General features: G+C 43.8%; 1 long non-coding RNA gene across 4 annotated transcripts; it reads left to right on the top strand.

Annotated features, from left to right (window-relative positions):
- Window positions 1-6,080: 6,080 nt before the first annotated feature.
- Window positions 6,081-21,811, top strand: LOC129823791 (uncharacterized). 4 transcript variants are annotated; one of them, XR_008754691.1, is made up of 5 exons: window positions 6,181-7,874; window positions 8,135-8,393; window positions 8,631-8,732; window positions 9,143-9,254; window positions 20,591-21,811. It is a non-coding gene; the product is annotated as an uncharacterized LOC129823791 (long non-coding RNA). The 4 variants fall into 4 exon arrangements; XR_008754690.1 differs by lacking the exon at window positions 8,135-8,393 and adding an exon at window positions 15,467-15,571; XR_008754692.1 differs by lacking the exons at window positions 6,181-7,874; window positions 8,135-8,393 and adding an exon at window positions 6,081-6,174.
- Window positions 21,812-23,561: the final 1,750 nt, after the last annotated feature.

Genomic DNA, 23,561 nt, shown 5'->3' on the forward strand with positions numbered 1-23,561 from the left:
CTTACGTCTTTGACTCATCCTACTACAGTTTATACTTTTATATAGTCTTTGTTGTTTTGTCTTTGTCTATACTTTATCTTAATGCTAGGGGGTTACGAAACAATGTGAAGCGCAAGGATGATATAGTTAAATTTTAGGTTAAATATCTGCTCTCACACTTTTGGGAAAGGGCTTGTGAAGAAAAATCTTATTGCAAGAACTGGGAGCTCTTTAAATTTGAGGTGTCCAAATACCTTAGAAATTATGGTAGTAATCTTGCTATAATTGAGTTACAAAATAAACTGGATAATATATATAGATTAAAAGCAGAAGGAGCCTTTATTAGATCTAGGAAAAAATGGATTGAGGAGGGAGAACAGAATTCATCCTATTTCTTTAGACTTGAGAAATTTCACTCTAAAAATAACACTATCCATAAGTTAAACATTGATGGTGTTATTACAGATGACCAAAAATGTATCTCTAAACACTGTGGACAATTTTTACAGAAAATTGTATAGCTCTATGGACTGTCAGGAATCCAAAGATATGTTTTTTAACTCACTGAATAATGTTAACTCTATCAGTGATATAGAATCTAAACAGTGTGATGAACCCATCAAAGTTGAAGAGATTATAGAGTCTATCAAACATCTAAAAACAATAAATCACCAGGTGTTGATGGAATTACATCAGCATTTTACAGATTACTTTCTGAACAAGTAGCTCCCTTCCTATTTGAAGTCTTTTTAGAGAGTATTAAAAACAATGTTCTCCCTCCTACAATGAGTCAGGGGTTAAAAACACTGATACCTAAGCCTAAAAAATAAGTGCTGCTCATCGATAACTGGCGTCCAATTTGACTTCTTAATAATGACTATAATATATTAGCCTTACTACTTGCAAAAGGAATTAAAGAAGTCCTGGATGCAATCATTGATGAAACACAGTCTGGCTGTGAGGAACAGACATATTTCTATCAATGTCAGACTAGTATTAGACATTCTAGACTACTCAGACCTAATAACCAAGGATAGCTTCATATTATTTTTAGATTTTTATAAAGCATTTGACACAGTAGAGCATAATTTCCTCTTCCACTCCCATGAGCGACTTGGCTTTGGGGACTTTTTCTGTAAGGCTATTAAGACTCTCTATGCAAATGGTAACAGCTCTATCAAATTGAAATATGGCACCTCACCTAGATTTGAGTTAAAGAGAGGAATTAGGCAAGGTTGTCCTATCTCTCCGTACCTGTTTTTATGAATCACCCAACTTCTTGCAAATTCTTTAAATAATAGTCATGTACAACGTATTTCCATAGCTGGTAAAGAAATTATTATAAGCTAGCTGGCTGACGATACTACACTTTTTCTGAAAGACGCTAACCAAATTCCCATATCGATCGATCAATGTGATACAATCATTTCCCAAAGCGTCTGGTCTATATCTTAACATTAATAAATGTGAACTCATGGCTGTCAAAGATTGTGTGACACCTTCATATTATGGTATTCCAGTAAAAGAAGAACTTACATATTTAGGCATAACCATTACAAAGGATCAGAAGTCTAGAGACTTACTAAATTTTTACCCTCTTATTAAAAAACCCCAGAAGAAGCTAAATCAATGGCTACAGAGGGACTTATCTTTAAAAGGTAGAGTCCTAATAACCAAGGCTGAAGGTATCTCTAGACTAACATATGGCGCTCTATCTTTATATCTTGACAGTAAAATAAGCAAGGAGATAGACCAGATGCTTTTCAACTTTCTGTGGAGAAACCGTACTCATTACATTAGGAAAACTGTTGTAATGAACACTTCTGAGAATGGTGGGCTGAATTTCCTGGACTTTACTACCTTAAATAATACTTTTAAGATCAATTGGATAAAACAATTCCTAAGAAGACCCACTTCTATCTGGAATTGTGTTCCTCATCATGGCTTCTCTACTTTTGGTGGCCTTAACTTCATGTTGTTTTGCTATTATAATATTGACAAAGTTCCAGTGAAACTTTCTGCTTTCATCGGCAGGTTTTCTTGTCATGGTCCTTAATTTATAAACACAATTTTTCTCCACACAGATATTATATATGGAATAATCGGGATATATTGTATAAAAATACTTCTTTGTTTTTAGAATACTGGTTCCAAAATAATATGCTATTGGTGAGCCAACTGGTAAATGCAGAGGGTCTTTTACTCAATTATAAGGAATTCTTATCACTTTACAAGGTCCCTGTAACACCTAAAGATTTTTCAATTGTTTTAGATCCCATTCCCTCAGATGTTGCTCTATTATTCAGGAACGTGTGTCAAGACCTGCGCCTCAGAGCCTACCTTCCGTTGACCCTGTTGACTCATCAGTAGGAAAGATTTGTTTCTCTTTTGGTCCATCAACAACAGAGCGATACGGACCTTGTTTCAGTAGGATGTTGTATCTATCTATACCTTATGTCATGAATTATTGGAATGGATTGATTGATAATATCAGCTGGAAAAAAGTTTGGATGTTGCCACACACATACCTACTGTCACGTTCTGACCATAGTTCTTGTGTGTTTTGCTTGTATTAGTGTTGGTCAGGACGTGAGCTGGGTGGGCATTCTATGTTGTGTGTCTAGTTTGTCTGTTTCTATGTTTGGCCTAATATGGTTCTCAATCAGAGGCAGATGTTTTGTGTTGTCTCTGATTGGGAATCATATATAGGTGGCTTGTTTTGTGTTGGGATTTTGTGGGTGGTTGTTTCCTGTCTCTGTGTTTTCTCTGTACCAGATAGGGCTGTTTCGGTTTGCCACGTTTGTTATTTTGTTATTTGTAAGTGTTCATAGTTTCGTCTTGTTTATTAAAAAACATGTTGAACACTACACCTCCTCTTCAGACGAAGAGGAGGAAGGCTGCCGTTACAGAACCACCCACCAATCTCGGACCAAGCAGCGTAGCAACGGGCAGCAGCGGCAGCAGCAGCAGCAGCAACCCATTACACAGGACTCCTGGACATGGGAGGAAATTCTGGAGGGTAAGGGACTCTGGGCTAAGGTTGGAGAATATCGCCGCTCTCGTGAAGAGCTGGAGGCAACTAAAGCCGAGGAGCGGTGGTATGAGGAGGCAGCACGGAAGCGTGGCTGGAAGCCCGAGAAGAACCCAAACATTTCTTGGGGGGGGATAAAGGGGAGTGGGGCGAAGTCAGGTAGTAGACCTGCGCCAACTTCCCGGGCTTACCGTGGAAAGGGAGAGTACGGGCAAACACCGTGTTGTGCGGAAGAGCGCACGGTGTCTCCTGTACGTATGCATAGCCCGGTGCAGTACATCCCAGCTCCACGTATCGGTCGGGCTAGAGTGGGCATCGAGCCAGGTGCCATGAAGCTGGCTCAACATATCTGGTCTCCAGTACGTCTCCTTGGGCCGGTGTACATGGCACCAGCCTTACGCATGGTGTCCCCGGTTCGCCAGCACAGCCCAGTGCAGGCTATTCTACCTCGCCGCACTGGCCTGGCTACAGGGAGCATTAAACCAGGTAAGGTTGGGCAGGCTCGGTGCTTAAGAGCTCCTGTACGCCTTCACGGTCTGGTATATCCAGCGCCACCTCCTCGCCCCAGCCCAGTAACACCAGTGCCTACACCACGCACCAGGCTTCCTGTGCGTCTCCAGAACTCTGTTCCTCCTCCACGCACTCTCCCTGTGGTGTGTGTCTCCAGCCCGGTACCACCAGTTCCGGCACCACGCACCAAGCTTACTGTGCGTATCCAGAGCCCTGTACGCACTGTTCCTTCTCCCCGCACTCGCCCTGAGGTGCGTGCCCTCAGCCCGGTACCACCAGTACCGGTACCACGCACCAGGTGTATAGTGCGCCTCGAGAGTCCAGTGTGCCCTGTTCCTGCTCCCCGCACTAGCCTTGAGGTGCGTGTCTACAAACCGGTACCACCAGTTCCGGCAACACGCACCAGGCCTACTGTGCGCCTCAGCAGGTCTGAGCTGACTGCCTGCCCAGCGCCGTCTGAGCTGCCTGCCTACCCAGCGCCGTCTGAGCTGCCTGCCTGCCCAGCGCCGTCTGAGCTGCCTGCCTGCCCAGCGCCGTCTGAGCTGCCTGCCTGCCCAGCGCCGTCTGAGCTGCCTGCCTGCCCAGCGCCGTCTGAGCTGCCTGCCTGCCCAGCTCCGTCTGAGCTGCCTGCCTGCCCAGCTCCGTCTGAGCCGCCTGCCTGCCCAGCTCCGTCTGAGCCGTCCGTCTGCCCAGCGCCGTCTGAGCCGTCCGTCTGCCCAGCGCCGTCTGAGCCGCCCGTCTGTCCCGAGCCGTCAGAGCCGCCCGTCTGTCCCGAGCCGTCAGAGCCGCCAGCCAGTCAGGAGCCGTCAGAGCCGCCAGCCAGTCAGGAGCCGTCAGAGCCGCCAGCCAGTCAGGAGCCGTCAGAGCCGCCAGCCAGTCAGGAGCCGTCAGAGCCGCCAGCCAGTCAGGAGCCGTCAGAGCCGCCAGCCAGTCATGAGCCGCCCGCCAGTCCGGAGCTACCTCTCTGTCCTGAGCTACCTCTCTGTACTAAGCTGTCTCCTCAGTCTGATGGGGCCCTTTGTGAGGGTTCCTAGGCCAAGGTCGGCGGTGAGGGTCGCCACTCAAAGGACGCTAAGGAGGGGGACAAAGACAATGGTGGAGTGGTGTCCTCGTCCAGCGCCGGAGCCGCCACCGCGGACAGATGCCCACCCAGACCCGCGCCTAGAGTTTTAGGGGGTGCGTTCGGAGTCCGCACCTCAGGAGGGGGGTACTGTCACGTTCTGACCATGGTTCTTGTGTGTTTTGCTTGTTTTAGTGTTGGTCAGGACGTGAGCTGGGTGGGCATTCTATGTTTGTCTGTTTCTATGTTTGGCCTAATATGGTTCTCAATCAGAGGCAGATGTTTTGTGTTGTCTCTGATTTGGAATCATATATAGGTGGCTTGTTTTGTGTTGGGATTTTGTGGGTGGTTGTTTCCTGTCTCTGTTTTCTCTGCACAAGATAGGGCTGTTTCGGTTTGCCACGTTTGTTATTTTGTTATTTGTAAATGTTCAGTTTCGTCTTGTTTATTAAAAAACATGTTGAACACGAGCTACGCCGCGTCTTGGTCCGATCCCTGCTACACCTCCTCTTCAGACGAAGAGGAGGAAGGCTGCCGTTACACCTACTTGTTAACAAAATTAAGGAAGTTTCCTTTAAAATGATTCATAAATATTATCCTGCAAACCACTATATGAAGAAGTTTAAGGAAAACATCAACTCAAATTGCTCCTTTTGTAATGACCACCCAGAAACAGTGTTGCATCTTTTTTGGCATTGTATTCATGTAAGAAAACTGTGGCAAGACATCAGTAGATTTATAATTGAACACTTTTATGAAGATCTTACACTATTGTGGAGAGATGTACTGCTTGGATTCTTTACCTATGATAGGAATAAGCTGAAACATTTTTATGTACTTCATTTCATTATTCTTTTGGCCAAATTTCATATTCACAAATGTAAATTTACAAACAAAAAAACAAATTTTCTTCCCCTACAAAAAGAAATTGAACTGTATTTTAAGACAATTAAAAACTCTACTAACAAAAAAGCTGTTAGAATTATAAGTGTATGTATGTCCCTTAAGGTCTTTGTGTAATGTGATATTGTACCCCCTAGCTCAATTGTCCAGTGTATATAATCTATATATAACGTTACTTGTGTTCCCTCATGTACTCTCTGTATTGATTTGTTGTTAATAAAAAATAAAATAAAAATATGGTTAGCAGTGTGGTTAAGGTTGGTTTTAAAATACATTTTTAATAAGATTAATTGTAGCAATATGACTGGTAACAACCGTTATTTAAGTAACTAGCTAGTTAAATGTATCAGTAGTTAGTCAATTTCACGAAACGAACATCAGAAGTACATGATTCAGGTAGCTAATGCTATCTGGTTTATAGCGTCTATAGCTAGCTAACATACTTTTTCGCTGATCAACAACTAACGTTAGATATCATTCACAGTTGACTTGTTATTCAAAGTCCAAGTTTGATTCAACTAATTGTATTTGTCAAATGCGCCGAATACAACAACAAGCCCTAAACCAACAATGTAGTTTTAAGAAAATAAGTGAAGTAAAAAATAATTAGGGCAGCAGTAAAATAACTGACGAGGCTGTAAACAGGGGCACCGGTAAAGAGTCAATATGCGGGAGGCACGGGTTATTTGAGGTAATATGTACATGTAGGTAGAGTTAAAGTGACTATGCATAGATAATAAACAGAGAGTAGCAGTAGCGGCGTAAAAAGGGGAGCAATGCAAATAGTCTGGGTAGCCATTTGATTAGCTGTTCAGGAGTCTTATGGCTTGGGGGTAGAAGCTGTTAAGCCTTTTGGACCTAGACTTGGTGCTCCGGTACCGCTTGCCGTGCGCTAGCAGAGAGAACAGTCTATGACTGGGGAGTCTTCGACGATTATTAAGGCCTTCTTCCGACACCGTCTGGTGTCAGAGAAAGGCGTTAGTTGCACTAAACAGATGCAACATTGCATTGGCGAGTTAGTTAGCTAGTCTTGCTAGCTGTATATTTAGCTCAGCCTCATGAGGAAAATCGAAACCTATAGCTGGTGAAGATTTTAAACGCGAGGTTGCTTGTATTGCTAGGTAATGTAGAGTTGGCTAGCCATGTTGTCTTTAGCTATGTAACTTGATGCCATGTAAATTAGTGTTTGCATCTGTGTCAACTTGGCCACAATATCTGACTTGGTGACCCTGATGATGTAGCGAGGTAACCACACATCAGTGGATGGAGGAGGCATGGAGCAAAATAACCTTGGTGGCGCTAGGCATCTAACCATCCGTCCAGTCTATGAGATTGGTCAAGGTGACAACTAGCTAGCTAGTCTGTCTGCATAACGTTCGCTACCTAAATCTGTACGTTTCTGTATGCTTTCTCTGATTAATTGTATAGCTAAATACAAAATCTGAGCACTGTCTTTAGCCATTTCATTGCTAAATGGTTCCTCCTCGTCAATTCAAGGAAGGCAATAGGTCTCGGAATGGCAAAAGTGGACCCAGCCAGTCCAGCACCCCTCATTAGAACGATGCCTATGCCAGACTCCTCGGCCAACATCACAGTAGGAAGTTCTGCCCAACAGCAGGGGGAACAGAGTGGGCCAAACGCACAGAGGCAGGGTTTAGCCCACATCAACAAACAAGACATACCGCAGAGAAAAAGGGACCATGCATTTATCGAGTGCTCTGACTCAAGTGACTTCTTGCCTTCACCTATGAAAGGTAAGGGAGGACAAGACGGCTCTCTGTCCTTGTACATGGACAAGAGGCGCGCTGCAGGAGCCGGAGAGGAAGCAGGGGGTTTCCGAAAAGCAGCCACAGGTGTGCTAGGGACACCAAAACCAGTCAGGACAGAGATGTGGAGTCCGGTGAGTAGTTGTGCTCTCTCAAACAGAGGGACTCCCAGCAGCAACACCAGATGACAAAACAAAGACTACAAAGACCATGCTTCCAAAGTGCCCACAGGTAACCAAAGAACATGAGTCATGGGATATCTCCCCCAAAAGCCGGTTTAACAGATATATTTTTTAAATTAACCTTTATTTAAAGTCAGTTAAAGTCAGCAAGTCAGCAAGTCAGCAAGTCAGTTAAGAACAAATTCTTCTTTACAATGATGGCCAAACCCGGACGACGCTGGGCCAATTGTGCGCCACCCTATGGGGACTCTCAATAAATGGCTGGATGTGATACAGCCTGGATTCAAACCAGGGTCTCTTGCACTGAGATGCAGTGCCTTAGACCGCTGCGCCACTCGGGAGCCCACTCAGGATGCCGAGGAGGACCAAAGAAGACAGTGTTTGAAGCGTACATGACCATGGAGGACGTTTCCGGCGGCCTAAAGAGAGGAGAGCACATTCAGGTGAAGACATCCCCAAAAATAAAGATTAGTATGATGAATACTTATATCAAACCAAGTAACTATGGTAATCATATGGCTACTTGTTTACCAAATAATACTGGCTTTCAGACACTGCTGACCAAAAGCTGTATCTGTCAAAGATGATCTAACGCGCTAGGCATCTAACCATCCTTCCAGTCTAAGATTTTGGTCAAGGTGACTACTAACAAGTTTAGCAAAGCTGTAGCATACTAATAGAAACATTTCCATCTTCTTTGCAGGGATCAAGAAGAATCAACCCCAAAAAGTATCATGAGGCTTTCATTGTGTGTGTGTGTGTGTGTGTGTGTGTGTGTGTGTACACAAACGGAGAGGTTTTTGTTTGGACTGTGTGTGTCTACACAAACATGTATGTCTACACAAACATGTATCTCTCTGTGTGTGTGTGTACACATTTATTTATTTTTTTATAAGCTTGGCGGTTCCAGCCCTGAATGCTGATTGGCTGACAGCCGTGGTATATCAGACCGTATGCCACGGGTATGACAAAACATTATTTTTTACTGCTCTAATTATGTTGGTAACCAGTTTATAATAGTTATAAGGTACCTAGGGGGTTTGTGGTATATGGCCAATGCAGTGTGTGTATACCTCAAGAAAGCAAGCGAACTGGATTCAAAGTGAGCTTAACGGCAACTAGAGATCTGGTTGTATATGTGTTGCCAGTATTTTTTGTCTAATTTCTTTATTTTCCTCTTTCTTTCATTCCTCCTCCAGGTTGGTGGAGGAGTTCATGTTGCTTGCCAACGTGCTGTTCGACAGACACTTCACCTCGCTGCAACGCTGATGTCATCATCCACAGGCTGGCAGACTCTCTGGGTGGGTGGCGAGAGGAGAGGACACTGGGCTGTGTGTGTGTTTACCCCATAGAGGACAATGGCTTTGTTGTAGAACGAGGGCAAGGAGGCAGTGTCTCTGCTGTCTTGTAGCACACAGAGAAGATTGGGTCTGTGGTGGAATAGTAATGTGTTATAAGACCAGAGAAGATTGGGTCTGTGGTGGAATAGTAATGTGTTGAAAGACAAAGCTTCCCTTAGGTTCCAAAACACCCTCAATCTCAGATGAGGCTTTGTTTCTCCTGGTGTTCTCTCTGAGAGATTGATTGCCTTTGATGGTGTTGTGCTGCCCTCTCTGTAAGAAAAAAGTAGTTCAAGTTGACGTGTGTGTGTGTGCCGGCGCGTCTTGTCTTTACAATACATTCTCTGCCTCTTTGTGACATTGGTGTGTAGGCTGTGGTCCTCTTCTGTAGCGGAGGTGCAGAAGCAGGCGTCCTGCTGTAACGATGACGTGACTGCCTCAGAGAGAGTCCAGGAGCTCAGCTCTGAGCTGTTCTTCATCAAGGTACAACCAAGACACTGCTTAATGTTCCGACTAGAGCATGGGTACTCAACTCTTACCCTACAAGGAGCCTGCTTATTCTGTTTTACCTGCCAAGGAATTTCATCCACCTGGTGTCCCAGTTCTAAATCACATTTTATTTGTCACATAGACGTCTTTAGCAGATGTTATTGTGGGTGTAGCGAAATGCTTGTGTTTCTAGCTCCAACAGTGCAGTAATATCTAACAATTTCACAACAATACACACCAATCTAAAGTAAAGGAATGGAATTAAGAATATGTAAATATTTGGGCAAGCAATGTCAGAGCGGCATAGACTAAGATACAGTATATACATATGAGGAGTAATGCAAAATATGTAAACGTTAAAGTGGCCTGTGATTTCAAGTCTATGTATATAGGGCAGCAGCCTCTAATGTGTTAGTGATGGCTGTTTAACAGTCTGATGGCCTTGAGATAGAAGCTGTTTTTCAGTCACTCGGTTCCAGCTTTGATGCACCTGTACTGACCTTGCCTTATGGATGATAACGGGGTGAACAGGCAATTGCTCGGGTGGTTGTTGGCCTTGATGAGCTTTTTGGCCTTCCTGTGACATTGGGTGCTGTAGGTGTCCTGGAGGGCAGGTAGTTTTCCCCTGGTGACGCGTTGGGCAGACCACACTACCCTCTGAAGAGCCCTGCGGTTGCAGGAGTTGCAGTTGCCGTACCAGGCGGTGATACAGCCTGACAGGATGCTCACAGTTGTGCATCTGTAAAAAAAAATATTCAGCCTCCTGAGGTTGAAGAGGCACGGTTGCGCCTTCACCACACTGTCTGTGTGGGTGGACCATTTCAGTTGTATGCTGAAGAACTTGGAAGATTTCCACCTTCTCCACTGTTGTCCCGTCGATGTGGATAGGGGGGTGCGCCCTCTGCTGTTTCCTGAAGTCCACAATTAGCTCTTTTGTTTTGTTGACGTTGGATGAGAGGATATTTTCCTGGCACCACACTCCCAGGGCCCTCACCTCCTCCCTGCAGACTGTCACATAATTTTTGGTAATTAAGCCTACTACTGTTGTCGTCAGCAAACTTGATGATTGAGTTGGAGGCGTGCGAGGCCACGCAGTCATGGGTGAACAGGGAGTACAGGAGGGGACTGAGAACGCATCCTTGTGGGGTCCCAGTGTTGAGTATCAGCGAGCAGAAGGAAAATAGCGGGGCTATATACAGGGGGATCCGGTACAGAATCGTAGTGTGGGGACACTGGTGTCGAGGTAATATGTACATGTAGGTAGAGTTATTAAAGTGACTGCATAGATGATAACAAAGAGTAGCTGCAGCGTAGAAGAGGGGGCAATGCATATAGTCTGGGTAGCCATTTGATGAGATGTTCAGGAGTCTTATGGCTTGGGGGTAGAAGCTTTTTAGAAGCCTCTTGGACCTAGACGTGGTGCTCCAGTACCGCTTGCCGTGCCTAAGCAGAGGGAACAGTCTATGACTAGGGTGGCTGGAGTCTTTGACAGTTTTTAGGGCCTTCCCCTGACACCGGCTGGTATAGAGGTCCTGGATGGCAGGAAGCTTCCCCCCGGTGATGTACTGGGCCATGCGCACTACCCTCTGTAGTGCCTTGCGGTCGGAGGCCAAGCAGTTGCCATACCAGGCAGTGATGCAACCCGTCAGGATGCTCTCGATGGTGCAGCTGTAAAACCTTTTGAGGATCTGAGGACCCAATGCCAAGTCTTTTCAGTCTCCTGATGGGAAATAGATTTTGCCCTCTTCACGACTGTCTTTGTGTGCTTGGACCATGTTAGTTTGTTGGTGACGTGGACGCCAAGGAACTTGTCGATGAGAATGGGGGCGTGCTCGGTCCTGCTTTTCCTGTAGTCCACAATCATCTCCTTTGTATTGATCACGATGAGGGAGAGGTTGTTGTCCTTGCACCACACGGTCAGGTCTCTGACCTCCCTGTAGGCTTGTCTCATCATTGTCGGTGATCAGGTGTTGTGTCATCGGGAAACTTAATGATGGTGTTGGAGTCGTGCCTGGCCATGCAATCATGGGTGAACAGGGAGTATAAGAGGGAACTGAGCACGCACCCCTGAGGGGCCCCCGTGTTGAGGATCAGCGTGGCGGGTATGTTATTACCTACCCTTACAACCTGGGGGCGTCCCGTCAGGAAATTCAGGATCCAGTTGCAGAGGGAGGTGTTTAGTCCCAGGGTCCTTCGCTTAGTGATGCGCTTTGTGGACACTATGGTGTTGAACGCTGAGCTGTAGTCAATTAATAGCATTCTCACATAGGCGTTCCTTTTGTCCAGGTAGGAAAGGGCAGTGTGGAGTGCAATAGAGATTGCATCATCTGTGGATCTGTTGGGACGGTATGCAAATTGGAGTGGGTCTTGGGTTTCTGGGATAATGGTGTTGATGTGAGCCATGACCAGCCTTTCAAAGCACTTCATGGCTAGAGTTGTGAGTGCTACGGGTCGGTAGTCATTTAGGCATGTTACCTTAGTGTTCATGGGCATGGGGACTATGGTGGTCAGCTTGAAACATGTAGGTCTTACAGACTCAGTCAGGGATAGGTTGAAAATGTCAGTGAGGACACTTGCCAGTTGGTCAGTGCATGCTCAGAGTACACGTCCTGGTAATCCGTCTGGCCCTGTGGTCTTGTGAACGTTGACCTGTTTAAAGATCTTACTCACATCGACTGAGGAGAACGTGATCACACAGTCGTCTGGAACAGCTGATGCGGTCATGCATGTTTCAGTGTTACTTACCTCAAAGCTAGCATAGAAGTTATTTAGCTCGTCTGGTAGGCTTGTGTCACTGGGCAGCTCTCGGCTGTGCTTCCCTTTGTAGACTGTAATAGTTTGCAAGCCCTGCTACATCCGACGTGCGTCGGAGCCTGTGTAGTACGATTTGATCTTAGTCCTGTAATGACGTTTTGCTTTTCTGATTGTTCGTCGGTGGGCATAGCGGGATTTCTTATAAGCTTCTGGGTTAGAGTCCCGCTCTTTGAAAGCGGCAGCTCTACCCTTTAGCTCATTTCGAATGTTGCCTGTAATCCATGACTTCTGGTTGTGGTATGTACTAGAGGTCGACCGATTATGATTTGTCAATGCTGATAACGATTATTGGAGGACCAAAAAAAGCCGATACCGCTCAATCAGACAATTTTTATATATATATTTGTAATGACAATTACAACAATACTGAATGAACAATGAACACTTTTATTTTAACTTAATATAATACAGAAATAAAATCTATTTAGTCTCAAATAAATAATGAAACATGCTCAATTTGGTTTAAATAATGCAAAAACAGTGTTGAAGAAAGTAAAAGTGCAATATGTGCCATGTAAAAAAGATAACGTTTAAGTTCCTTGCTCAGAACATATGAAAGCTGGTGATTCAATATTACCAGTTCTTCAATATTCCCAGTAAATAAATATTAGGTTGCAGATATTATAGGAATTATGACGTGTCGACTTTCTCTCTATACCATTTGTGTTTCATATACCTTTGACTATTGGATGTCCTAATAGGCAATTTAGTATTGCCAGCCTAATCTCAGGAGTTATAAACAGCACTGTGATCAAGCATTTCTAAGAGCTGCTGGAAAATGCAGTAAAGTTTGAATGAATGCTTACGAGCCTGCTGCTGCCTACCACTGCTCAGTCAGACTGCTCTATCAAATCATAGACTTAATTATAATATAGTGAACACAGAAATACGAGCCTTAGGTCATTAATATGGTAAAATCCGGAAACTATCATTTCGAATACAAAACATTTATTCTTTCAGTGAAATACGGACCGTTGAACGGGTGGCAACCCTAAATCTAAATATTGCTGTTACATTGCACAAACTTCAATGTTATGTCATAATTATGTACAATTCTGACAAATTAGTTTGCAACGAGCCAGGCGGCCCAAACTGTTGCATATACCCTGACTCAGTGTGCAATGAACGCAAGAGAAGTGACACAATTTCCCTAGTTAATATTGCCTTCTAACATGAATTGCTTTCAACTAAATATGCAGTTAAAAAAAATACTTCTGTGTATTGATTTTTAAAAAGGCAAAAGATGTTTATGGTTAGGTACATTTGTGCTTTTTTTGCAAATGCTCCTTTGTTAAATCATCACCCGTTTGGTGAAGAAGGCTGTGATTCGATGATAAATTATCAGGCACCGCACTGATTATATGCAACACAGGACAAGCTAGTTAACCTAGTAATATCATCAACTATGTGTAGTTAACTATTGATTGTTTTTTATAAGATAAGTTTAATGCTAACTAGCAACTTACCTTGGCTCCTTGCTACACTCGCGCATCAGGTGGTCAGCCGGCCACGCAGTTTCCTCCTGGAATGCAATATAATCGGCAATAATCGGCATCCAAAAATGCAGATTACTGATTGTTATGAAAACTTGAAATCGACCCTAATTAATCGGCCATGCCAGTCGACCTCTAGTATGTACGTACAGTCACTGTGGGGACGACGTCATCAATGCACTTATTGATGAAGCCAGTGACTGATGTGGTGTACTCCTCAATCCCATCGGAAGAATCCCGGAACATATTCCAGTCTGTGTTAGCAAAACAGTCCACTAGTTTAGCATCTGCTTCAAATGACCATCTGGTGCTTCCTGCTTTAATTTTTGCTTGTAAGCAGGAATCAGAAGGATAAAATCATGGTCAGATTTGCCTAATGGAGGGCGATGGAGAGCTTTGTACGTGTCTCTGTGTGTGGAGTAAAGGTGGTCTAGAGTTTTTTTTGTCCCCCCCCCCCCTCTGGTTGCACATTTAACATGCTGATAGAAATGAGGTAAAACGGATTTAAGTTTCCCTGCAATAAAGTCCCTGGCCACTAGGAGTGCCGCCTCTGGATGAGTGTTTTCCTGTTTGCTTATGGCGGAATACAGCTAATTGAGTGCGGTTTTAGTGCCAGCATCGGTCTGTGGTGGTATGTAGACAGTTAAGAAAAATACAGATAGGTAGATAGTGTGGTCTACAGTTTATCATGAGATACTCTACCTAAGGCGAGCAAAACCTTGAGACTTCCTTAGATATCGTGCACCAGCTGTTGTTTACAAATATACATAGACCGCCACCCCGTGTCTTACCAGAGGCTGCTGTTCTATCCTGCCGATAGTGTATAACCTGCTAGCTGTATGTTATTAATGTCGTCGTTCAGCCACAACTCTGTGAAACATAAGATATTACAGTTTTTAATGTCCCGTTGGTAGGATATACGTGCTTTCAGTTTGTCCCATTTATTTTCCAGCAATTGAATGTTGGCTAACAGTACGGATGGCAAAGGCAGATCAGCCACTTGTTGCCTGATCCTCATAAGGCACACCGATCTCTGTTTCTTTCTCCAGCGAATGACTGGTTTGAGGCCCTGTTCGGGTGTTTGGAGTATATCCTTCCCATCTGACTCATTAAAGAAAAATTATTCATCCAACTTGAGGTGTGTAATCGCTGTTCTGATGTCCAGAAGCTATTTTCGGTCATAAGAGACGGTAGCAGCAACATTATGTACAAAATAAGTTACAAACAAAATAGCACGGTTGGTTAAGAGCCAATAAAACAGCAGCCATCCTCTCCTGCGCCATCACTGCAGTGCGATGGCGATTGCATCGTCTGTGGATCTATTGGGGTGGTAAGCAAATTGAAGTGAGTCTAGGGTGTCGGTTAAGGTAGAGGTGATATGATCCTTGACTAGCCTCTCAAAGCACTTCCATGATGACAAGTGAGTGATATGGGGCGATAGTCATTTAGTTCAGTTACCTTTTGCTTTCTTGGGTACAGGAACAAGGGTGGACATCTTGATGCATGTGGGGACAGTAGACTGGGATAGGGAGAGATTGAATATGTCCGTAAACACTCCAGCCAGCTGGTCTGCGCATGTTCTGAGGATGCAGCTAGGGGAGGCAGTGGAACTGGCTTCGAGGTCCAGTTGAGTTAGAGGGTATATTAGGCCTGATTTTAATAAATAGTATTTGTTTTCTTTCAAGTACCTTTGGCATTTGATTGAGTCTATTTAGTGTTAGATGGTGATGTAGTTTTGGAACTTGTCTATTGGTTCCATCTATTTGAAAGAAAACAAATACAATTTGAACCCAGGGCTGTTACACAAAGCTCTCCAGTTAGGACTTTACTTCGCTCCAGTTAGGACTTCAGGGCAGTCCCAGCATTGCACTCTGCTGACTGTTATTTGCCCCCCTGCAGGAGAGTGGTCCTTTGGACTCTGGGGCAATGGTGATGGGAATTCTGGACCAGGCAGTCGACGTCCTCGTGCTGCACTACGGTTTGCAGAAGCCTATCTACTACAAAGTGCGTGCCACTCAAACCAATTACAGTATTCATTTAGCCAAATTGTTATCTGGTTGTTATGTGCTGCTTGGGTCCGTTTAGGGACAAACACAACCGGTGTTCTTTAGAGCCCCTCGGGTGTATTCCCTAGGAACCATGCAGAAGCAAACGGGGCTGGGGCGGGACTTATCTGAATTTCCAATAAGAAATGCTAGTTTAAGTTGCAAAACATTTTGCTATGACTTGCTTGGGCGTGCACAACCATGGTCTTGTTCATTAGGGCAGACCGTAGCAAAACTTTATTTGACAAGTTAAGAAAACAGAAAAGGAGGTTCTTTCTTCCATATTGTGCCTAGCGAACGCGACCCAGGTTACCATCCACGAGTGACTCCTCTCCATTGATACAACGTCAAGCTTTATAAGCTTGCTATAGTGCTACAATCTACATGAGAAGTTCCAACAATAGTCTATAGAGCGAAGACGGATGCATGTTAAGTAAACATAGTTTAGTCAGCATTTCATAACTAAGACCTTGACAAACTGCTTGATAGCATCCAAATATCAACTATTGCAACCAATCTTAACCCTAAAATCAAATCAAAATCAAATTTATTTGTCACATACACACATTTAGCAGATGTTATTGTGGTTGTAGTGAAAGGCTTGTGTTCCTAGCTCCAACAGTGCAGTAATATCTAACAAGTAACATCAAACAATACACACAAATCTAATATAACCGTTTTGTGAATACTAGGTTGAATTAAATGAGGTTCATATTCAATCTTCACCAAAAAGTAGAAAATGTAAACTGGGGAAGTACTACCCGGATAACAAACACTCATTTACGTTTGCTGTTGAACGTTTTTGCGTTCCCTCCCCGAATAAACATGACCCAGATAAATGATCAGGAAGAGATTCTCATGTTTGGGATGAACAGAATGAATGCAGAGGTGTGTAGTTGGAGATGTGTAAAGTTGTGTTATGGTCATGTTCTATGGCTGCAAGCCCGACGTCGGTACGCTTATGACAACAGCCAGCTCAAGTGCAGGGCGCGAAATTCAAAATATATATATTTTTTAAATATTTAACTTTCACACATTAACAAGTCCAATACAGCATATGAAATGTACACATCTTGTGAATCCAGCCAACATGTCCGATTTTTAAAATGTTTTACAGGGAAGACACAATACGTAAATCTATTAGCTAACCACGTTAGCAAAAGACACCACTTTTTTTACTCCACCAGTTTTTTACTCCATCAGTAGCTATCACAAATTCGACCAAATAAAGATATAAATAGCCACTAACCAAGAAACAACTTTATCAGATGACAGTCTGATAACATATTTTTTGTATAGCATATGTTTTGTTAGGAAAATTTGCATATTTCAGGTATAAATCATAGTTTACATTGCAGCTACAATCAGAAATTGCACCGAAAGCAGCCATAAAACTTAGACACCAACGTCAAATACCTAATTACTCATCATAAAACATTTCTGAAAAATACATATTGTACAGCAAATGAAAGACAGGCATCTTGTGATTCCAGCCAATATTTCCGATTTATTAAGTGTTTTACAGCGAAAACAAAATGTAGCGTTATATTAGCTTAGCACAATAGCCAGAAACACTTGGGCGCCGACGACTACGACAGATATATGAAATAGCATCATAAAATGTTTCTTACTTTTGCTGATCTTCCATCAGAATGTTGGACAAGGTGTCCTTTGTCCAGAACAGTCGTTGTTTGGATTTAGAACGGCAACTTTCCCTCTTCATTTAGCACGCGCACTAGCCAAGTTGCACGGATCTCTCCATCGTCAACAAAGTCAGAGAACGGAACACGGCAAAACTCCCGAAAAAATTTCAATAATCTGATTAAACTATATTGAAAAAACATACTTTACGATGATATGGTCACATGTATCAAATAAAATCAGAGCCGGAGATAGTAGTCGTCCATAACGGCAGCTAAACAGAAGGCAATCCCACTGTCCACCTCGCGCTCCCAAGAGTACCGGAAATGAGGGACACGTCATACAAAGAGCTTGTATTCCAATTCAGACCAAGATAAACACGAAATTTCTTCTCTCACAGCCTCTTGACATCCAGGGGAAGGTCTATGAAGTGCACGTATACTCTTACGTATCATGCCCATGTATAGGCAGGAAGTAGAACAGAGCATCGATTTCAGACTTTCCACTTCCTGGTCAGGAAGTTTGTGCCAAATGAGTTCTGTTTGACTCACAGATATAATTCAAACGGTTTTAGAAACTAGAGAGTGTTTTCTATCCAATAGTAATAATAATATGCATATTGTACGAGCAAGAATTGAGTACGAGGCCGTTTGAAATGGGCACCTTTAATCAGAGCTACTCAATACTGCCCCTGCAGCCATAAAACGTTAAGGGTTTACAGGGTCTGGTGACATTCCATTTCCACAAGGGAGTTGACTGGTGTGGGCTGTAGAAGAGCCAGGGAGCCTAGTGTATGGCAGGTAAGAAGACACGGAGAGACCCACGCAAACTACCTGCCCTCCACGACACCTACAGCACCCGATGTCACAGGAAGGCCTTAAAGCTCATCAAGGACATCAACCACCCGAGCCACTGCCTGTTCACCCCGCTATCATCCAGAAGGCGAAGTCAGTAAAGGTGCCTTTCCTGTTTTGCAGGAAACCACACACAGAACGAGCAGTATGGCTGGTGGCATTGTCATGCTGGAGGGTCATGTCAGGATGAGCCTGCAGGAAGGGTACCACATGAGGGAGGATGATGTCTTCCCTGTAACGCACAGTGTTGAGATTGCCTGCAATGACGACAGGCTCAGTCCGATGATACTGTGACACACCGCCCAAGACCATGACGGACCCTCCACCTCCAAATCGATCCCGCTCCAGAGTACAGGCCTCGGTGTAACGCTCATTCCTTCGACGATAAATGCAAATCCGACCATCACCTCTGGTGAGACAAAACCGCGACTCTTCAGTGAAGAGCACTTTTTGCCAGTCCTGTCTGGTCCAGCGACGGTAGGTTTGTGCCCATAGGTGACGTTGTTACCGGTGATGTCTGTTGAGGACCTGCCTTATAACAGGCCTACAAACCCTCAGTCCAGCCTCTCTCAGCCTATTGAGGACAGTCTGAGCACTGATGGAGTTCCTGGTGTACCTCGGGCAGTTGTTGCCATCCTGTACCTGTCCCGCGGGTGTGTACCGATCCTGCGCAGGTGTTGTTACACGTGGTCTGCCCACTGCGAGGACGATCAGCTGACGGTCCTTTCTCCCTGTAGTGCTGTCTTAGGCGTCTCATAGTACGGGCATTGCAATTTATTTCCCAGGCCACATCTGTAGTCCCCATGCCTCCTTGCAGCATGCCTTTTCAGAGTCAGTAGAAAGGCCTCTTTAGTGCCCTAAATTTTCCTAATTGTGACCTTATTTGCCTACCGTCTGTAAGCTGTTAGTGTCTTAATGACCGTTCCACAGGTGCATGTTGATTAATTGTTTATGGTTTATTGAACAAGCATGATAAAGTGTTTAAACCTTTTACAAAGAAGATCTGTAAAGTTATTTGGATTTTTACAAATTGTCTTTGAATAACAGGTTCCTGAAAAAGGTACGTTTCTATTTTTGCTGAGTTTAGTACCCGCAAAACACCAGTCTTAACGTCAACAGTGAAGAGGCGGCTCCAGGATGTTTGGCCTTCTAGGCGGAGTTCCTCTGTCCAGTGTCTGTGTTCTTTTGCCCATCTTAATCTTTTATTTTTATTGGCCGGTCTGAGATATAGCTTTTTCTTTGCAACTCTGCCTAGAAGACCCGATCCCAGAGTCGCCTCTTCTTCACTGTTGATGTTGAGACTGGTGTTTTGCGGGTACTATTTAATGAATCTGCCAGTTGAGGACTTGTGAGGTGTCTGTTTCTCAAACTAGACACTAATGTACTTGTCCTCTTGTTCAGTTGTGCACCGGGGCCTCCCACTCTTTCTATTCTGGCGAGAGCCAGTTTGCACTGTTCTGTGAAGGGAGTAGTACACAGCATTGTACGAGATCTTCAGTTTCTTGGCAATTTCTCGCATGGAATAGCCTTCATTTCTCACAACAAGAATAGACTGATGAGTTTCAGAAGAAGGATCTTTGTTTCTGCCCATTTTGAGCGTGTAATCGAACTCACAAATGCTGATGCTCCAGATACTCAACTAGTCTAAAGAAGGTCAGTTTTATTGCTCCTTTAATCAGCACAACAGTTTTCAGCTGTGCAAACATAACTGCAAAAGGTTTTCTAATGATCAATTAGCCTTTTAAAATGATAAACTTGGATTAGGTAACACAACGTGCCATTGGAGTGATGGTTGCTGATAATGGACCTCTGTACGCCTATGTAGATTTTCCATAAAAAAATCTGCCGTTTCTAGCTACAAAAGTCATTTACAACATTAACAATGTCTACACTGTATTTCTGATCAATTTGATGTTATTTTAATAGACCAGAAATGTTATTTTCTTTCAAAAATAAGGACGTTTCTAAGTGACCCCAAACTTTTGAGCGGTAGTGTATATAATCACTGGCCACTTTAATGTTTACATATAGATACTGTCTTCTCTTGTACTGTATCTTAGTCTATGCTTCTCTCACATTGCTCATCCAAATATGTATATATTCTTAATTCCATTCCTTTACTTAGATTTGTGTGTATTGTTGTGAAATTGTTAGATATTACTGCACTGTTGGAGCTAGAAACGCAAGCGTTTCGCTATACCCACAATAACATCTGCTAAGCACGTGTATGTGACCAATACAATTTGATCTGACAAGACTCACTGAATGATTTAGCATATTCGCTATACTTAGTGAGATTGACGCCCCAAACAAATCCAGGAATCCCTGTCGAGGCATGTTTGTGGGCACTAGCCCACATTGAGCAGGTTCTCTTAAACAGTAGAGCGTTGAAATCCAACCCAGTGGTAAAATAGGAGCTGAAAGCAAACTCAATGTGATTGTTTTATGTCCTCTAACGAAGGGTTGTCCTGTCTGTCCTTCAGGAGATCTCCATCTTTAGTCTGGACAGCTGAGGGCAGACGGAGCTCCTATGAAATACAGCGCTGTAATCAAGAGGCCCAATTAGACATCGTCGTGGATACTACGATAACTCACACACATGATAAGACAGACCGAGTTTACTTGGACAGTATTGTGCGCTTGACAACACATACATGATAACACACATGTCATTGCACGTGTTCTTTTGTATGTATTAGAAAAGCCATTTTACTTCATGGTTCAATTACCATCGAGGAGCCAAGGCTCTGAAGTAGCACTGAAGCAGTGTTATTTAAATACGGCCTGGACCATTTTGAAATGAACTGTAAAAGTGCCAATACTGCAATGAATAACGTTTTATATTTAGCAGTTTTGACCCTATGTAATTTTTCGCAAAAGTATATACACAGTCGATGTGTGAAGATAATATAAACTAAATATGGTTTAAACTAAGCTGTTCTATTAATGTCGAGTTTTACAGTAACTCGTCATTTCAGTCGCAATGCAATTCTTTGATTAGTGGTAGCAGTCACCTTGCAAGAACTTGTTTTCCCCCGTCAATTCATAGTATGACACTCTGTCCCACTTTAAATAAATTACTTTAAAGGTTTAATAAACCATTTTTATAATGACTATTTTAAAGCAAATTCATACAACATATAACAGGATAACATGACGCTCAGCCAAGTGCTTTGCCATGTGTGTTGGGACCACAAATGTTCCGCAAATGTTTAAGTTGCCAGTAGGAAGGAATTCTTGATACCATTTTCAAACTCACAAATCGAATACGTTGATATAGCAATTTTACTATCTAGTGTAACTCCCAGTCCTCAACTCCTGTTTAGTCTCTGTGCCCAGATTAGGAATTACATCTGGATTTACCTTCAACCAGTGGTGTAAAGTACTTAGGTAAAAATAGTTTGGGGTATGTGTATTATTACTATTATATTTTTGAGTTTTTACTTCGCTACATTCCTAAAGAAAATATAATTTTTACGCTGTAGATTTTTACTGACATCCAAAAGTACTCATTACATTTTGAATGCTTAGCAGGACAGGAAAATGGTCCAATTCACGCACTTACAGTATCAAGATAACATCCTTGGTGATCCCTACTGCCTTGATCTGGCGGCCTCACTAAGCACAAATGCTTCATTTTTAAATGCTGTCTGAGTGTTGGCATGTGCCTCTGGTGATCCGTAAATAAAATATAAACAAGAAAATTGTGCTGTCTGGTTTTCTTAATATAAGGAACTTGAAATTATTTTTTCTTTTGATACCAAATACTTTTTCTCAAGTAATATTTTTCTGGGTGACTTATGTCATTTTCTATTAAGATATCTTTACTGTTACTCAAGTATGACAATTGGGTACGTTTTCCACCACTGCCTTCAACTCTGGTTTCTCTTCAGTAACTAATAAACCTTTCGCCTTTCACTAAGTAATTACAATTTGGAGTCAATGAAATACACTGCTCAAAAAAATAAAGGGAACACTTAAACAACACAATGTAACTCCAAGTCAATCACACTTCTGTAAAATCAAACTGTCCACTTAGGAAGCAACACTGATTGACAATAAATTTCACATGCTGTTGTGCAAATGGAATAGACAAAAGGTGGAAATTATAGGCAATTAGCAAGACACCCCCCAAAACAGGAGTGATTCTGCAGGTGGTGAACACAGACCACTTCTCAGTTCCTATGCTTCCTGGCTGATGTTTTGGTCACTTTTGAATGCTGGCGGTGCTCTCACTCTAGTGGTAGCATGAGACGGAGTCTACAACCCACACAAGTGGCTCAGGTAGTGCAGTTCATCCAGGATGGCACATCAATGGGAACTGTGGCAAAAAGGTTTGCTGTGTCTGTCAGCGTAGTGTCCAGAGCATGCAGGCACTACCGGGAGACAGGCCAGTACATCAGGAGACGTGGAGGAGGCCGTAGGAGGGCAACAACCCAGCAGCAGGACCGCTACCTCCGCCTTTGTGCAAGGAGGTGCACTGCCAGAGCCCTGCAAAATGACCTCCAGCAGGCCACAAATGTGCATGTGTCAGCATATGGTCTCACAAGGGGTCTGAGGATCTCATCTCGGTACCTAATGGCAGTCAGGCTACCTCTGGCGAGCACATGGAGGGCTGTGCGGCCCCACAAAGAAATGCCACCCCACACCATGACTGACCCATCGCCAAACCGGTCATGCTGGAGGATGTTTCAGGCAGCAGAACGTTCTCCACGGCGTCTCCAGACACTGTCACGTCTGTCACATGTGCTCATGTGCTCAGTGTGAACCTGCTTTCATCTGTGAAGAGCACAGGGCGCCAGTGGCGAATTTGCCAATCTTGGTGTTCTCTGGCAAATGCCAAACGTCCTGCACGGTGTTGGTCTGTAAGCACAACCCCCACCTGTGGACGTCGGGCCCTCATACCACCCTCATGGAGTCTGTTTCTGACCGTTTGAGCAGACACATGCACATTTGTGGCCTGCTGGAGGTCATTTTGCAGGGCTCTGGCAGTGCACCTCCTTGCACTAAGGCGGAGGTACCGGTCCTGCTGCTGGGTTGTTGCCCTCCTACGGCCTCCTCCACGTCTCCTGATGTACTGGCCTGTCTCCTGGTAGCGCCTGCATGCTCTGGACACTACGCTGACAGACACAGCAAACCTTTTTGCCACAGTTCGCATTGATGTTCCATCCTGGATGAACTGCACTACCTGAGCCACTTGTGTGGGTTGTAGACTCCGTCTCATGCTACCACTAGAGTGAGAGCACCGCCAGCATTCAAAAGTGACCAAAACATCAGCCAGGAAGCATAGGAACTGAGAAGTGTTCTGTCGTCACCACCTGCAGAATCACTCCTGTTTTGGGGGGTGTCTTGCTAATTGCCTATAATTTCCACCTTTTGTCTATTCCATTTGCACAACAGCATGTGAAATTTATTGTCAATCAGTGTTGCTTCCTAAGTGGACAGTTTGATTTT

This window comes from Salvelinus fontinalis, chromosome 26 (genome assembly GCF_029448725.1).
Source record: "Salvelinus fontinalis isolate EN_2023a chromosome 26, ASM2944872v1, whole genome shotgun sequence".
In the NCBI taxonomy this organism is placed as follows: domain Eukaryota; kingdom Metazoa; phylum Chordata; class Actinopteri; order Salmoniformes; family Salmonidae; genus Salvelinus; species Salvelinus fontinalis.